Source organism: Temnothorax curvispinosus, unplaced genomic scaffold (assembly GCF_003070985.1).
Source record: "Temnothorax curvispinosus isolate PA1 unplaced genomic scaffold, ASM307098v1 QBEX01015705.1, whole genome shotgun sequence".
NCBI lineage: Eukaryota > Metazoa > Arthropoda > Insecta > Hymenoptera > Formicidae > Temnothorax > Temnothorax curvispinosus.
In genome coordinates, this window is record NW_020225485.1 from 1 (window position 1) to 10,032 (window position 10,032).

At 36.5% G+C, this 10,032-nt stretch overlaps 1 pseudogene; it reads right to left on the reverse strand.

The window, feature by feature from the left end:
• Positions 1-7,243: 7,243 nt before the first annotated feature.
• LOC112465977 lies at positions 7,244-8,163 on the reverse strand (annotated as a pseudogene).
• Between the last annotated feature and the right edge of the window lie 1,869 nt (positions 8,164-10,032).

A 10,032-nucleotide genomic window follows, 5' to 3' on the forward strand; every position in this document is an offset into this window, starting at 1 on the left:
ATCTATTGTAAATATCAGTCAAGTCGCAGAGGCGGTGGCAGGAACACTTCGCCACAACGTCGCCTCTCTACATTCCTCTGCTTCCCGCAGGAGGGTCCTCGGTGGGGCTCGCGGCAGCGGCGGCGGAGGTGGCGGCGGCGCCGCTAATGCAGACGGCGACGGCGTGGGACCCGCGGCCGGCGCGGGTGGTGGCGGTAGCGGCAGCGGCAGCGGCGGCGGAGGTAGCGGCGGCGCCGCTAATGCAGGCGGCGACGGCGTGGGACCCGCGGCCGGCGCGGGTGGTGGCGGTAGCGGTAGCGGTAGCGGCGGCGGAGGTGGCGGCGGCGTTCCACTTCAGTTATTTATCGTTATATACAAATGATGAAACCAACAATTAAAAAAAATTTTTCAGCAATGAATGTTCCAACCTTTATACGAGTTCTTCTTTTACCTATGTAATATTGAACAGGAGCTATAGGTATAGTTGCCACAAGACTTAAAATATGTCATCCGTTAACATTCATTTCTAAGGTGATCGAATTAATTTTCTAAACAATGGCCTCAAAAAAACGGAACGTGTTGTGGGAGTATTTTGATAAAAACGGAGACGCATGGAAATGCAGAAAATGCGGAAGACATTCATGTGCGTTCTAATAACGCAATAAAAACATTTAAAAAACATTTAATTGATGAACATAAAATGTGTCCCGAAAATCGCACATTACCTGAGAAATTACGAAACTATTACACAGACTTAAGAGAATATAAAGAACAATGTAATAAATGCGGAATAATAATAAATGCGGAGTAATAAAATGTATAACGGACTATGGATATTTATTCAAACATTAAAAAAAACATAAGTAAGTTGATGGAATCATCACTGAAGAAATAATCATGATTGATGACTTAAGTGTTGTCAATGTAGACAATAACTTCAATAATAAAACTGACAAAGGACACTTCGATGTATCTGTCGAAGATCCCTGCACTATACCAAAAGGTAAAAATTACTACATTTATATGTCTTTAATTGAAACAAATTGTAATTGATAAATTAATTGATCAATGTAGACGTTGACAATTTGAGTGATGGAACCGTTACCACTGAAATCGTCCATGATGAAACTATTGACGTAGACGTTTCGTCCCTAAAAGCAACAAAATAAATTTTTTCTTTAAAAGTGAAATAGGCCTACTGGGAAAATCACTAAAAAAAAACGCATCAACAATAGTATACCTCAACGGTGATGTTTAATTGTTCGTAGAATTAAATGTAATTTTTATATTATTTTCGGATCAGGAGTGTGGAATAATACATGTACCGCCATATTAAATGATTCAAGTAATGAACCATTATATATCAACTATTTATTAATAATTAATTTGTGATGCATTAAACAAAACAATGGGCATTTATTTTACAGTGCATTAAATAATTATTAACGTATTGACGAAAGTTTGATTATTTTTTAAAGTATCTCTTTTCATTGACCACATGTTCTATGGGGTACCCTTGATGTATAAAGCTTAGCACGAGAGCTCAAAACCTAACAATGGAAAAATTAATATAGATTGTCGCCGCTGCTTACAATTAGCTAAATAAATAAACCGGTTCGTCGCGTCGTCGTTAAAATTAGGAACGTCATGTAAATATTTAAAAAAAAACTCTCTTTAAACCATTTGATCTATCCTCCTTTGTGCTGTGATCGCACTTCAATAGAATTAGATCTTATTGAAATGGTGTTGAGCAATGTTTTCAAATCGTAGCATGAAGAGAGTAACAAAGTAACATTTATTTATATTATATTAATATTTTTTATATTGAGGAAATGGATCTCTATGAAAATAATTGTATGATGATATAAATGTATAATATATATGTATAATAAAGAGTTGCAAATACTTTTCCAGAGACATAAAATATTAAATAGACGTATGATATCTCACAAATTTCTTATTTTAAAATATAGACATAGACTAGAACAGATTTAATTTCGAGACAGTATTTAATTTTGGTGGATTATTTAAAAATAAAAGGTACAATTTTTAGCATATCTATGCGATTGTAAGTGATATGATTGTAATCGGAGATAAATACAAATGTTTGTTGCCGATGCACTCACAAATTAAATAGCAACTTCTCACATTTTGCTAATTAAATTGCATATTCCCAATATCTCGAGTAATTACGGTTAGACAGATAACCCTGTCGGCTTAGCTATAGCACGTAGTGCCTGTCATAAATCGCGATCGTAGATATACTCGATGCACTCGCAAATTAAATTCTGTTTTCCCACATTTCCCAATTTAGGTCGCACATTTCCCATATCTCAGATGATCGCAAACAGATAAGTAAGTAATCCTGCTGGATTATATCTAACAAAAAAGACATATCGTAAATCGCGTATAGTCAGTGCACTCAGCAGTAATATACCTAGGAAATTGCATAAGTATACAAATATTATATTAAAAAATCAGTTTGCGAGATAATTCTTCAACAATTTCATTTTCTTTTATTCCCATATCCATAATAATATTTCATCATTTCTCTTTTAATTAAAAAAGAGAGAATTTTTAATAGATTTACTTATACATATATATAGTATATATAAGTAAAACACGATGATAACACACAGATAACGTGTTTTGGCAAGCGAATTTTTTTTCAATATGCATCAGTGTACGTATGTAGTGCACAAATTGAATATAAACCAGAAATTCACTAACATATCGTAAAAATGAAGCACCGTGTCTTCGTTAATTACCGACAGTTTTGCTGATTATAGTCGCACCGCGCGTTGAAGCCTACCTCATACGTTTGCAAAAAATTGTGCAAATTAGAAATTTGCACTTGGCTTCCTCATAGAGGAAGCTTTAACTTCCGAAAATTTGGAGATATCGATCTATTTTTAATTTTATTATATTTTTCAGTCTTTTCTACCCCTATTTCATATATAATTCTTTTAAATTCGGTTGATTAGACTTAGCTTTATACGCGATCAAAATCTCCGAAATTTCAAATGTCTGTAACTCCAGTACTAATTAACCAAATCTTAATTAATTATATATGAAATAAGGGTAAAAAAAACTGAAAAATTTAATAGAATTAGATATAGATCGCTATCTCAAATATTGAGAAAGCTATAAGATAAAACACACTTTTCTAAAAAAAAAAATTCCAATAAAATCTACACCGGTCAACCGATTTTAATAAAATTTGAGGAGAACATACTTTCTATGATACTCTATTTGTGTGAAAAATTTCAACCCGGTATCTAAAAAATTGTAGAAGTAGATGCGTGTACAAAAAATCCGTACATACACACACACCCACACACACACATACATACTTCCGGACATTTTTTACTAATACGATTTTTCGACATTTTAGAACATTCTAAATTTATTTCCATCAAAACCTCGAAAAAATTTTTTTTCACCATCACAAAGCTTCCTCTATGAGAAAGCAATATAGAAATTGTCATTAATATAATTTCCATGTCACAATACGTTATTGTATATCTATAATATCTGCAAATTTCATTGTGAATTAATCATGTATATAAACGGAGAGTGTTTTAATAAGAATCGCCTCGAACAGCTTAACGGGTAATGAACCCATTCGAAAAATTCTATGAATACATTACGAAACGCGAGATAGGGATTTAAAAGAGCAGTTTATTATCACCGTGTCATATTAAAAAAGTGAATATCTCGAAGCTATATAACTGCGCGCAGTCGGGTAGCTCTAGCTCTCGCCTGTCACTCCCTTGTGGCTCGTACAGTCGGTTTAGCGCATTTCTCAAACGCATCTCTCTTAGCATCCACCGTCTGTCGTTAGAAAGGAAAAAAATGTTGCGTCACGGTCGTTAATCCCACTGCTATTTCTCATTTATACATTTTCTGCTTGTTAACTATCGGTGATCGTTGCCATCCAGACGTTTAAATATTTTCTTAACACCTATACTAACAATAGGAATTAAAGAGATCTGTTTGACTCACAATCAGACAAGCCAACAATCACCGGGATCAAATATATCAAGTAAAATTAAAGCAATTATTAATGCCTCATTAATTTTGTCAATGAATAATTACGAGATAACGGATAAAGAATTGAAAATATATGTTCTTTTTTTTAACGTGCATGTTTTTTTTTATGTTTAATGAACTTGACATTATCTAGTAGAATAAATACGTGGTTAATTTTTAACAAAGAGATATATGAAATTGATTGAAGATTAATTTGAGTAATGATTTGAGAAAAGTATTTATTAATTAATTTTAGCACATTATTGTTTAAAACCTATCAGATTATTTTTAATATTTGTTTATACATATTTTTTGACACTTATACAAATATATTTTTATTTATTTTACTTTCATATATTTTAGTTAATTATGTAAATTTGTTTTTATTTTGTTTCTATTATTAAAATGTTTCTATTTATAAAACACAATTGAAAAAAAACTATATTTTATTTAATGTGTATGCTGATATTTAATCAGCAATGCTGATTTTTGAATGCCTTCTAGATTATTTATTATTACCATAGAGATTATACCCGATATTATTTTTTATTGCATTGTCAATATTTTCCTGCTTTGATAATTTAGAAATTTATTTAATCGACAGAAGAGAATATTACCCACATGCGCTTGCATCGGTAAAAAAGGTTGGGTGTGTGAAATTCGCACCCTTACTTTAAAATTTTTTAGTTCTGATTAGAGTTGCAGCTTCTTTTCGAAAAGTATAAGAATATTTTTATGTTTATACAAAAAGTTCCGGCGATCAACACTTTGAAAAAGGCAATTAAAAAATAGAATGTTAACTTCACACCCAACTTTAAGACCGAATACTTCTGAATAGCTCCTCTGAAGCATTTTGACGAGTACTAGATAAAAAAAAATTTTTTTTTTTTTTCAAAAAAAAACAAAAAAGTTTAATTTAAAGTCAAAATAGTTCTAATAGCTCAACTGATTCCTTTCGAAAAGTTCTAGAGTTCCTGATAAGTTAAAAACTGCAAAACATTCAAATTGTTTTAAAAAATTATCATTAAAACGCAAATGACATTCATGGCAGACCTTCGAAGTCGAATATCTTCTTAAAACTCCCATCAAAACGCCTGTATCTCTACCACTAACTAGTGGCGATCCGACCACTAGTTAAAAAAATATTCGAAGATGCAACGGATAAAATTCGACTAAACCCCGTTTCACACGTATCCGACACTGGACTACTGACGCCGGGTATCCGATCGCGAAGTGTATGGATTAATATGGGAACATTTACACGTTTGTCCGATAGCCGATTTGTGAAAACAAAGAAAATCGATCGGATACCCGGCATTGGTAGTCTGGTGCCGGATACCTACGTGTGAAACGAGCCTACATCTTTCTGTCCGTAAACGGTACAGGCAGGGCACGGTTATGTCTAAATCGACCTTAAATCGGAGATATATTCACGGAAGGAGTTCGTTATACGAGTAATATTGATATAAATCTCGCAGCATCGATATGTACGCAGATAATCGATTAAAGATGCAACGATAAAATTATCGTAAACAATATCAACGAGTAAAACGCATAATTTATTGCATCGAATACAGACATTCATGGTGGCGTATTAAAAAGTTGAAGAAAGTTACGTGCAACGTGCGTAACTTTCTTTCATTTAAAAAAGAAATGTATAATTTTATGAAATAATGAGAAATTCTTTTTCCATACGGCTAATTCACTGCAAATACAAGTGTGTTATTTTAACTAAAGCTCTTCTTAGACATTTCTTGTCGTTTTGAGTAATGCCATTTAACACGGTTGAACATATTAATGCGAATAAACGTGTTGATTTAACACGCAACAAAACATGTAAAACGAGCTTAAGTCAAATGTATCATTTTTAAACGTTTATGCGTGTAGAAATAACACACTTGGATTTACAATGTATGATAAAACGGCCTGCAATTACAATTAACTACAAAGTATTCCATACATATAATAATTAGTCTATATGCTCTATATAAATCAAAATGGTATAGTTACCATAGCTGTCTCTACGCTATTAAATAAGGAAAAATAAAATAGAAGCGAGTTCACGCTGGCAAAACTGGAAACGATCAGTCCGATTACGTGATCGGAGGCACTGTTGGCCGTGTACCGGACCCGCGGCCGACCGACCGGTCACTCGCCGATCCGCGTTAAGTACGCGATCGCGTATACACATACTCATTCTCTCGGTCAGACCAAGTACCGGTAATCACGCTAGCCACGGCGGCCTCTCTTCCGTCCGCGTTGCAAACAGTAGCAAGACTACTACCTTTTGTAAATCGTGGCAGAAAAGAACGCGAAAAAGTGGAGAATCTGTGTTAGAATCTAAAGATTCAAGTGGCCTAAAAACAATGCTGGTGCGAGCACTCTCGTATTGTAATGTAGGAGTCAGGCTGTCTTAGGCTCTTGATTCTCTGCACGAGTCTCTTTGGACCTGGGATCAGAGTCAGTTACCGGTCTGGTGATGCGAATATATAGCCTCTTCCAGTCAAGTCATGCGCCCACCTCCCAGTGGTCTCGCTGGACCGCTGCAATCAGGCTGTTCCGATTCAGTACGGCTTGGTCGCAAGATCTGATGATGGCTGGCCAGCGCGCTCTGCAGTAACCAAGTGGCGTCAATGGCAATATGACTTCGCCTCTAAAAGCCTGTAGTGATACAGACCCAAGTACCGCTGGTGAGTTGTGAAGCCAAGGAAAAGCACGGTTATCTGGGAAGGTTTCGGCTGTCAATCCGTTTGCTCCCCAACATGCAGTAAATATGAAGAAGTCAAGAATGAATCTTCACGCCCGGGTTCTCGAATGGTCCGGGCACTGCACGCACGATGCGAGATTGATGACTCGATTAGTGCGGAAACACCCAGTGACTGCGTAGCTGGCTCCTCGAGAGTAGGCGCTAGTTATCGGGTATAGAAACAATTACGCCTCTTGATGCACAAAACTCATGCCACGAGTAGTCGTGGCCCCCAATAGCCTTCTTCTTCTGCTTCTTCTTTGTAAATTTTATGGCACCTAATTCTCCTCAGGATCACATAACGGCCAAGAAAAAGTCGAAAATGATAAGTACAAACTCGAAAGATTCAATCCAAACTCGGCGCTGATTGCATCAGCAATCTTCAAAAATTATTCAAGACAAAACACGTCCGAACATGTCCACGGTCTCGACTAAACTTGCCCCTAGTAGCCGTGTCAAATTAAAATAGAAATAAATAGTAATAAGTTATTTCGTGAATGGATATCCATTTGTGTCAAACGCAGTGCACGGGCAATGCGTTTCAATCATGCCCGGCGCCGGGGATCGACACGCAACGGTGGCGGGATTCGCGTCCGCTTCTCCCACGTTGCAAGGCCGGCCAACTTCGATTCCCCGGCTACAGTAAAAGATAATTGCATCCTTTAATGGGCTTGGAACCCTTAAGGAGGGGTCGTTCGGCTGATTCGATTGGAAGTCGTAGGTCAATGAGACCCCTTCGTCGAGACTGGAATCCGATTGGGCCTGATGATCGATCGAATGATGTTTTCGCTTGAACCGTGACTGACCCGTCTCGCGAAAACCCTTCGCGAATGGATTGTTATTGATCTTCAACTTTGTGATATTCTCGTTTTGGAATGCCGTCACCGCGATAAATTCCGTCTCTTTGAAAGCAAACAACGCGGTTCGATAAGCAAAGAGCTCGTTGTAGTTCTTCACATCAAAGCAACGGACTATCCAGATCCTAGAAACGTATTTGTGCATCGATGTTAATACGTTATTATTGGGATCGTTGATGTTGTTCGTGAGCTTTAATTTATTGAAGCTGATTGAAGTTGATTGTCCATCCAGCGGCTCCCCGTTGCCGGACTCTCGGGATGCTTATAAATCCCATAGCCGAAGGGCTGTTGCGGCTCTGCCGGCCTCGTAAAACTCCAGCCACCCATATTGCTGTTCTTGGCCCCGTTCTAGTATCCACAGTACTTGCGGCGATCAGAGGCCGGTGCTATCTCCATAAGGACATAATAATTCTCACGTTTCTCTAAACCGCTTACGTTTATTTGAATGGACGGGAACATGCGCCGACCGCTCTTAGTAATTATCATTTCTGTATTATTCTCGTAGAATTGCTTCCAGAGGTTTCGATTAAGCAGCTCCACGTTGACTCGCTTGAATTCATCTTCTCACCTAATTTGCGTTGTAGAGCGATCGGTGACTGCGCGAAAAGTGGCGATGCCAGTTGCATATTCAGTTCCAGAGGCATCAGTGAGTTGTTTGGATCCTGAAGAAACATCTCCGATGATGGACGTTTCTTCTCCGACACCGTCGGTGTAAGGTATAAGGCAAATACAGAAATGCTCAAAACAAACGTCGAAATCACGTGCAGTTGTAGAATGGAACTAAGACGACCGTTTCTCGCCTACCAGTGACCTACCACAAAACGGGATCAGTGCAATCCGCCGAAATTAGGCGAACTATATGTGTCGTTGGTCGTTCGGCGCCAACACATGAGACAACCATGTGTCCATGAACCTTTTGTCCTTTCTGCCACGATTGACAAAAGGTAATATATAAAGTAACAAATAACGTTCACCTGATAATTTTAAATGCCATAATCACACTAATCTACTAAGCCAGTTAAAATAAATATTAACTCATTACGCGTTGTTAATCCATTTGTCCGTGACTTTCTCTTTCTTTAACCCTTTAGGAGCCACACATCGATCCCGTTGGAGTAAGATGTTATAATTTATAAGATAGTCTTAAAAGACGTCCCTGATAACAGTTTTTTAATTTTTTTAGTTTTTACTTTTTTTTGTTTTTTTTTTTCTGTTTTTTGTTTTGTTTTGTTTTTTGTTTTTTTGTCTTTCTTGTTTATTTTTTTTTTTTTTTTAGTACATAATTATGTACACAGGCCCCTAAAGAATTAAAAATGTCAGATACTGTCTGTTCCTTTTCCGGGTAATCTCAGTAGAGATATCCTGCACTTCTTCAAGCTTCTCATATATTATACATTTTTGCCTTTCCGCTGAATCTCGATCAGTCGAATTCAAGGTATTAAGATTCTCTAATGATTCGATAATATTCCAACAACGTTCAGATGAAGAAATTATTAGATTAATGCGTGTACAAATGGCAACAACTGGTTTCTTTTATGTACATTTTACATTAGTGATATATATATTAGCGACATTTAGACCCTGATAAAAATATGTGCCCGAAAAGAGCGGTGTTGCTAAAGTATCTAAGAATTTGGCTAGACATACAGATCTAAAAATAATTTTGTTACACCATTAAAATAATTATAGTAAGTCGCTGAGATACGATGATTCTGTAAAAAATTTTGACATTTTAGCAATTATTTTAAGTTGTACAGAATTATTTTGTTGGGCCAACAAAATTGTTTTCAGATTTGTATCTAGCTAAATTTTTAGATTCTTCAACAAAACCGTCCTTTCCATGTACTGCATATATACCGTTTTTTAAATAAAAATATGAATTATATCGATTTCTTCGTTGCTATGCAGCATCGAGAATACAGCAGCACAGAGCTGCTTATTAACCCTAAGTATGCACAGTGAAGTCTCCAAGACCCCAGTCCAGCTTCCTTTTTTCGCGTTCCTAGACTATTGTCCCAAATATTCTTTTCTTTTTACTCGTATATATCGGAACACTTTAGTTTTTTCCACTTTTATACATTATAGGCCTATCTTCGATCAAATTTCGATCGATTAGAAAAAAATAAATAAATAAACTGAAATTCATTTTTTGCTGAAGTCACGACGACAAATGTGGATGAAGTTTCCGAGATCCCACAGTGTATAAGTATAGGCAAAATAAAACTGTGTATACCTAGGGTTAAAAAGATAACATGCAATTTATTCACGCTCATGTACAAAGTAACGTCGACTACGCAGAAATTATTGATAATGATAGTACGGGTGCAAAATTCGGTTTTGTAAAGCGCAAACGAAAGCCAGAGACTTGCAGAGTTTCTTATTCACGCATCATGGAAATGCACGCCCTTAATCTACACA